We start from the raw sequence: 8340 nt of genomic DNA on the forward strand, positions 1-8340 counted from the left end.
AGCGAGGACACCTGGCTTGTCTCTTCATTTCATAGCTTTTACCTCTGTTTGAAGTCAGCATAGAGAACTCTGCTGGGGAAACCTTTCCTGCAAATTCTGATGCCTTCCAGCACACCATTACACCGCAGCTGGTGAAGTACCAGTTCATGCTCCATGGCACCTAGTAATTCAGAACGTAAATGAACACCACATTTTCCAGTTCAGTGGACAATGGATGTCTCAAAGTTCTCTTTCTGTTTGAGGATCTTACCAGGTGTTTTTGTTTCATTTGGGATGATGCAACGGACAAAATGGGGGTGAGTGCTCCGTAGATTGGTCATGAGCTTGTTTAGGTTCTCCTGTGGGACCATGATTTAGTGAGTAGTTATATGAAGCATGGAAAAACTAACTTTTAGGTTTTCAAACTTAGCATAAAAGTCCTATCAATGGAGATGCACTGGACTGAAAATTATCAACTGATAATACCTCAATTAATAGCTCAGTCCCCTCTGATTCTGAACATCAAACATCACCCTTTAGGAAAAGTTATAAATTGCCATCAACCCAATGAGAGATAGAGGGCAAGAACTTCATAGATTTATGAGAAAATTAATGTTTACTTTAGATGTAAGTTTAGAACTTTATAGTGTCGTTTTTCATTCCATAGGATTCTTTTTTAATGAAGATCTGAATTGAAGTTGTTTGTTTTTTGTTTTGATTTGGTTTTTTTACTGTGTCTGAGCCAGTTGAAAGTGCAGTTTAATTCTAATTTGAATAGATGAAAAGATAAAGTGTTTACTTACCCGGAAAAGAGCTGAGACAGTCTGGAATGAAGAACCCTTCTTCTTGCCACCTTTCTTGCCACCACCACCACTAGCCTCTGATAAAATGAAAATAATGAAATATGACTTTGGGGCCAATTTTTGATTCCACAATTTTGCAGAACTACTGTGCACCAAAGAGAACTCTGTGCATTTCAGAGAACTGACCTGCCTCTCCACCAGCAGAGGCAAACAGTAAGGCCAGTGTCTTCACAGATGATTTCTGATACAGCCCAATGACAGTTTCATTTAGGGGATCCTTGTTCTTTTCAAGCCAGCCAGAGATGTTGTAGTCCACTGTGCCAGCATAGCGCACCAGGGAGAAGTGGGCCTCAGCCTTCCCTTTAGTAGGTTTGGGCTTCTGGAAGTTGCTGGACTTGCCCAGATGCTGGTCATAGAGCTTGTTCTTGAAAGAGGTGTCAGTTGCCTTGGGGAACATGCACTCCTCTTCCAGGATGGAGAAGATGCCCATGGGCTGGAAGAAGCAGCAAAAAATAAGAGTGATAAAATACGTACCTGCCTATAGAAGGAGGTTGCAGTAAAGCACAGGAAACAGAAATGGATTAAATTTTTGGATCAAAAATGGATCAAATCTTTGTAAAGTTTTGCACATGCAGTTCTAGACATAACATGAATTTGTGTCTGAAACTAATGCATTTCAGAACAGATAATGTCATAATAATCACACAATGTTTTCTAAATAATTTGGAAGTCAAAAGAAGATTTTTAGTTTTTTGCCTTAATGCTTTCCCAATGTAAATTTGTGTAGATTAACATGTCTTACTAAAACTGACCTTTTTTCAACAGATCTTTCAGCTACTTCCTGAAATATTTTTTTTATTTTTTTTGTATGAAATACCCTGTCTTTAATACCAAAAGCATAATCATAATACAGAAAATTGTGTCTGGGTTTCTGAAAAGAGATCTTTCATCTTTGTAGACTAGCAAACACACCTACAGAGAATCCTTGCCATTAAATTATGTGTGATCATGTTAATTATTCTATTGCCAAACAAAGAAGAATACAGTTATTTTTTTAAAAATGCATGATAATATAGGTAATGGATAACCTAAAGGTACTCCATTTGTAGCCAAATAACAAAGGTCCTTATAAATTACTTTCTGAACACATACAATATTTGAAATGAAAAGGCACTTTTTGAATGCAAATAGCCAGGATAATAATAGGTAGGTTTATGAAGGATTAGGCAAGAAAAAATAAGGCTGTAGAAAAATCAAAAAATTCTGTCACAAAGAAGGAATACCAAAATCTTAAATGTAATCACCATACTTTTTCAATGAGCTCAATGCAGGCAGCCAGGTCCATCCCAAAATCAATGAACTCCCATTCAATTCCTTCCTTCTTGTACTCCTCTTGCTCCAGCACGAACATGTGGTGGTTGAAGAACTGTTGCAGTTTCTCATTGGTGAAGTTGATGCACAGCTGCTCCAGGCTGTTGAACTGTTCAGTGGAAAGACAAGATTCTCAAGATGAAGAACTGCCTGTATAGATTTCTCCTGTGCACTCAGAATCCCATGCAGGGATGCCCAGTTAAAACAAAAATTTTTTTCATGTTAAAATATCCCATGACCTATTTTTAAAGAGACTGGGGTTTGGGGTTTTTTTGCTGTTTGCTACCTGTATGATGTTTACATATAGAATTTATTTTTAAATCAAATTCCAAAATTATTTGGTAGTCTTACCCCTATCAAGGTGAAATTCACTCTTTTCTCTCTTATTATGTAAATTTTCCCATTGACCTTACAAAAAAAGTAGACATTGCCAGTGTTTACCAAGCCAGGAGTGGTACCCTCCCCAAATGTCTATAGAACTTCTCTGTCTGCACTAAGGGCGGTCAATGCTTTCTTCCTGTTGGAATCACCCTTTGGTGCTTCAGAAACAAAGGATAGATACTGCTCTCTTTTTCCGAAGCTTTGACACACTTTTGTGTGAGACATAAGTCTACCTTTCTGTACCTACACTCCATGATACTGTATCTTCGGTATTTGTGTGCTATTTCTGAGTGGATTTTATTTAATATTAAGGTCAAATAATTGAAAAGCTACAACATTTGTGCTAATTAAGTAAAAGGAAGCTGCTTCTTCCTTGTGTACCACATAAAGATATTATATGCAGATCCATTGAAGCTCACGGATTGTGCTGGATAAAAAGGACTGACATATACAAGGAAGGAAAGCATTTCCAGAAAATTAAAAATAAACTTTAAAAAAATGAAAAATTTTATTTGAAATTGCAAACTACAGGCCAGTCAGCCTCACCTCCATCCCTGGGAAGGTGATGGAACAGATCATTCTGGAGGCTACCTCTAAACATGTAGAGGAAAAGAAAGTTATTGGAAAGAGTCAACATGGATTCACTAAAGGGAAATCATGTCTGACAATTTAATATCCTTCTATGGTAGCATGACTGGCTGGGTGGATGAGGGGAGAGCAGTGGATGTTGTCTACCTTGACTTCAGCAAGGCTTTTGACACTGTCTTCCATAACATCCTCACACGTAAGCTTAAGAAGTGTGGGTTAGATGAGGGGACAGTGAGGTAGGTGAAGAACTGGCAGAGTTCAGAGGGTTTTAATCAGTGGTACAGAGTCTAGTTGGAGGCCTGTGGTTAGTGGTGTTCCCCAAGGGTCAGTACTTGGTCCAGTCCTATTCAATATATTCATCAGTGACTTGGATGAAGGGATTGAGTGTACTCTCTGCAAGTTTGCTGATGACACTAAACTGGGAGGAATGGCTGATATACGGGAAGGCTGTGCTGCCATTCAGTGAGATCTGGACAGGCTAGAGAGTTGGGAAAAGAGGAAACTTATGAAGTTGAATAAGGGCAAGTGTAGGGTCCTGCACCTGGGGAGGAATAACCCCAGGCACCAGTATAGATTTGGTGTTGACCTGCTGGAAGGCAGCCCTGCAGAGAAGGATGTGGGAATACTGGTGGATGACCAGTTGGCCATGAGCCAACAATGTGCCCTTGTAGCCAAGAAGGCCAATGATTTCCTGGGGTGCATTAAGAAGAGTGTGACCAGCAGGTGGAGGGAGGTTCTCCCCCTCTACTCTGTCCTGGTGAGGCCACATCTGGAATATTGTGTCCAATTCTGGGTCCCTCAGTTCCAGAGAGACAGGGAACTTCTAGAGACAGTCCAGCGGAGGGCTACTAAGATGATTAGGGGGCTGGAGCATCTTTCTTTTGAGGAAAGACTGAGAGCTAGGTCTGTTTAACCTAGAAAAGAGAAGACTGAGACGGGACCTTACTAATGTTTATAAATTTCTAAAGGGAGGGTGTAAAAACGATGGGGTCAGACTCTTTTTAGTGGTGGCCAGTGATAGGACAAGGGGAAATGGGCATAAGCTGGAACACAGGAGGTTCCACTTAAACATGAGGAAAAACTTCTTTACTGTGAGGGTGACAAAGCACGGGAACAGGCTGTCCAGAGGGGTTGTGGAGTCTCCTTCTCTGGAGATATTCCAAACCTGCCTGGATGCAGTCCTGTGCAACATGTTTGAGGTGAACCTGATCTGGCAGGGGCAGTTGGACTAGATGATATCCAGAGGTCCCTTCCAACCCCTACCATTCTGTGATTCTGTGAAGTTAATGGAATGTTTTCAAATAAATCCACCATAATTCTCCAGTTTCTCTTGAGCCCTAATGGTCTTTTCAAGATTTTGCTGATTCCTGTGGTACTTACATCAAAGATCTCGAAGCCAGCAATGTCAAGGACACCAATGAAGTACTGTCTGGGTTGCTTGGTATCCAGCTGTTGGTTGATGCGAACAACCATCCACAAGAACATCTTCTCATAGACAGCCTTTGCCAGAGCACCCACTGAATTGTTCACCTAAAACAAAGAATGCAGCAGAAGGAAAATAGTACCCAGAGCAAGAGAGTAAATCAAGCCAGAGGTTCCCAGTCACCAGTTGGTTGTTACCTGCTGCACAGTTTGACCCTTGGTCACATACTCATTCCCAACCTTGACTCGAGGGTAGCAGAGGGCCTTGAGCAGGTCTGCTGAGTTCAGACCCATCAAATAGGCAGCCTTGTCAGCAACTATACACAGAAAGGGAGACAGTGACAGAGGAGAAGTGATTATTGAAAGTGGACATCCTCTAGTATGTAGCTGTAGATTTCAGCACTGCTGTCTTGTGGTATCTTGAAGGCAAATTTAAAGACATAAATAATATGGAAATTGAGATTTATATGTTTATGAAAGTAAGTTGGAGCCAGGTACCTGAGTGGCAACTGCCAGCTGTGTAACACTTTGTTACTGGGAGTTCTAGATTTTGTTAATACCTTCTGTGCCATCGGGCTCTGCCTGCTCCTCACGCTGCTTCTGCTTAAACTTCAGGTTCCCATAGTGCATGACAGCCCCCGTCAGCTTGTAAATGGCTGTTTTCTCATCAGCAGTGAAGCCCAGGATGTCAATGGCACTCTGGCAACAGAATCAGTTAAATAAACCTGTGGGCCATTAAATGAAACTTTTATCATATAAATATGCTCTGTGTCACTTACATCCGTAGCCACCAGCTCCTCCTGGTCATTAATACTGGCAACTGTGATCTCACCTTGACTCACAAATTGGTAGTCATATGGGTTGGTGGTAATGAGGAGCATGTCTGTAATGAGGAATAGGACATATCTGGGCATAGGAGTGAAGATAAATGTTAAACACATTCCGATTCCATCAAACAATTTATGATACTTCCTACCAATTAGCTCTGGCTTCTTGTTGGACATGATTTGATAAAATATGTGGTAGCTTCTTTCTGCCTTGAGCTGGAAAGTGACTCTGGACTTCTCCAGCAGATCTGTCAAGGACAATAGGATAGATTTAGCCTGAGAAAGTACACTGAGGTGGAAAGGGAGGAAGGACTGTGATTAGGTCAGGAGGTTTCTTACATGTTTCAATGTCAGCAGAAGCCAGTTTGCCTGTGGCACCAAAGTGGATTCGAATGAATTTGCCCTTTAGAAGGGAAAAAAAAAGGCATTTTGAAATTTCACTAAGGCTGTAAGTATGTAAGTGTTCTCCACAGAGGACAGGATTTAAACTTAGAACCTGTTTTGATTTTTTCTTTCCTTATTTTTCTTAAAAAAAGCAAAAGAGAAAAAAAATCAGGAAACTATACTGGCAATACTAAGGTAAAGATCTGAGCTGAGTTATTACTATTTAGTGGATAACTCTGAACGAACAGGAAGAAGAAAACCACTAAAGAAACCTTTAATTAGGTCATTTATGCCTTAGTTCAAACAGACGGGTAAACCAAGACAAATAGATCGTAAGCCAAGATGCAGTTGCTTAATCTTTTAATCAGATAGGATGCTGTGAAGGTGGATTTTTGTGGTTTAAATGTTCAATGAGTTTTTTGGATCTTGCAGAAAAACAGAAGGCTGCTGTCATTTTCTGAGTTATGGGGATTGGGGCAACACACCCAGAACATAGGTCTTTAGGAGGAGACTGTAAATTGGCGTTGTGATTTCCCAAGGACATTCACAGCTTGTCTAATAAACTTTACAAATGGCTTTTTGCGTTAAAATGAACAAAAGGACATGTCATAGAGTAGTTTGGTTTCTGACAGGAAGTCTTGAAGACATCTTTGTCCCAATCCCTTCCCAGACAACTTGTATCAGGTCTGAAGAGTCAGATTAATAGACCTGTCCAGTTCTGTGTTTAAAAAACAGAGATTCGTATTTTTGCTGATCTCATGCAGGCAATTTCAATCCTGTCTTTTCCTCCCTCTTACCCTCCCTCCCTCCTTTCCTCACTTCCTTCTGCATTATATCAATTTACAAAAATTTGTATCTGTAGTCTATATGATAGGTACCAGGAGTACGTATATATAGAGAGATATTTATAAATATTCAATACTATAGATATTTATACATATTTAAATGTTCCCCCTTTGTAAATATTTGCTATAATACATTTTTACAGTTATATTTTAAATTTGGTAGTCTAGCTAGATAACTTTTAGTTGACAAAATTATGAAGAAAATATTAGTTCAATGAATACAATCATCCAACCCCGACCATGACACTTCAGAAGTGATAGTTTCTGTTCTGACATCCTTTTTCACCTGTAAATGTCAACTTCTCTGATTAAAAACTTACAAAGCGTGAGGAGTTGTCGTTCCTCACAGTCTTGGCATTTCCAAAGGCCTCCAGCAGTGGGTTGGCGCTGATGATTTGATCCTCAAGCGTTCCCTACAGGATGGTAATTATTCCTGGTTATCATTTCCAAAAATCATGTCAGGAACAGAGAAAAGCATTGATTCAAACCAGTATCTATTAACTTGCCTGCATTTTGCCAGACTGCTCCTCCTTTTTCTTCTCCCCACTTGCTGCAATTGTTGCAAAGTACTGGATGACACGCTTTGTGTTCACAGTCTTCCCTGCACCAGATTCTCCGCTGCAAAACCAAAGAGAGAAGCAGAGAGCGTGTGGTCAGGCAGGAGGTCCCTAGGCACCTTGCAGCCCCTCATGGACCCAAGCTGGGAGTGTACATACGTGATCAGGATTGACTGGTTCTCACGATCTGTGAAAGAGGCAGAAACAAATAGAATTTGTAAATGAAGATGACAAAAAGACTGAAAATTAAGGAAGTAAATGTAATGTTATGACAAGAAAAATATCTGCATTCTTTTTCCTTTGTTTCCGAGTAACAGTTTTAAAAAAATCAATTCTTTGCAAAGTAATGTTTATCTAGGAACAATGAAAACCCTTGAAAGGATGTGTGTTTCTTCTCTACTTCACTCTTTATGGCTTTTTTTCTCCTGCATACAGTAAATTGTTTCTGGTTTTGTTGTTTTAATTTTCTGCTACACAGACTGCATTTAGAGCAGTATAGAAAGGGAGGGTAAGGAGCCATTGAGCACAGGTAATTGTTCTGAACCCAATATCACAAAGAAAGGAATGAAAAGGTGGAAACAAAACAAGTAGCAAAATAACATTCTATGTCATTTTTTCATGTCATGGTTTTATCAAGACAAATCTGAATATCTGTGATACTGATGTTTCCTGTAGACTTTTGATGAATTAACTTCATATCATTGGACAGAATTTTCACATCACATATGGATCTCATAGCCTGTTCAATTTCACTATTTCATTACGACATAATTATATTCTGTGCTCCACCTAGTCTATTTGGCTTATTGTTTTTTCCTGACAACCTAACTATCTCTGGCATTATACTTACTTTTTAGAAATACTGATGTAAGAAAATTCTGTTTAAATCAGCACTGATTAATTCTATGACTGAAATAAAACTCTAATGATGTTAAGAAAGTATCACAATGTTTATCAGGGAAACTCTGTGATTATTTTTAAAATGTCTTTTTGATGGAATCACTCTGACAGCCACTCACCTGTTAGCATGAGCTTAAAACAAGCAAGCAAAATGCCAAAACACCTCGCTGAATGCAGGGGTGTCTTTCATTTAAAGTAGTAGAAACAATGGTGAGAAGATAATAAAACACATGATAACATATGCATCAGAAACATGTAAGCTTTGAAAAAGTCCCCTCATATT

The 8340-nt window shown here is 39.5% G+C and overlaps 1 pseudogene across 1 annotated transcript; it reads right to left on the reverse strand.

The window, feature by feature from the left end:
- Positions 1–29: 29 nt before the first annotated feature.
- Positions 30–8186, reverse strand: LOC104529119 (myosin heavy chain, skeletal muscle, adult-like; annotated as a pseudogene). The gene is made up of 15 exons (XR_728058.2): positions 8177–8186; positions 7317–7344; positions 7107–7218; positions 6921–7013; positions 5711–5774; positions 5521–5619; positions 5324–5427; positions 5105–5243; positions 4743–4861; positions 4503–4652; positions 2092–2262; positions 969–1275; positions 783–859; positions 251–338; positions 30–160 (listed from the first exon to the last, which is right to left on the reverse strand). The product of XR_728058.2 is annotated as a myosin heavy chain, skeletal muscle, adult-like (transcript).
- Positions 8187–8340: the final 154 nt, after the last annotated feature.

The sequence above is a fragment of the Antrostomus carolinensis genome, unplaced genomic scaffold, assembly GCF_000700745.2.
Source record: "Antrostomus carolinensis isolate BGI_N321 unplaced genomic scaffold, ASM70074v2 scaffold8820, whole genome shotgun sequence".
In the NCBI taxonomy this organism is placed as follows: Eukaryota; Metazoa; Chordata; class Aves; order Caprimulgiformes; family Caprimulgidae; genus Antrostomus; species Antrostomus carolinensis.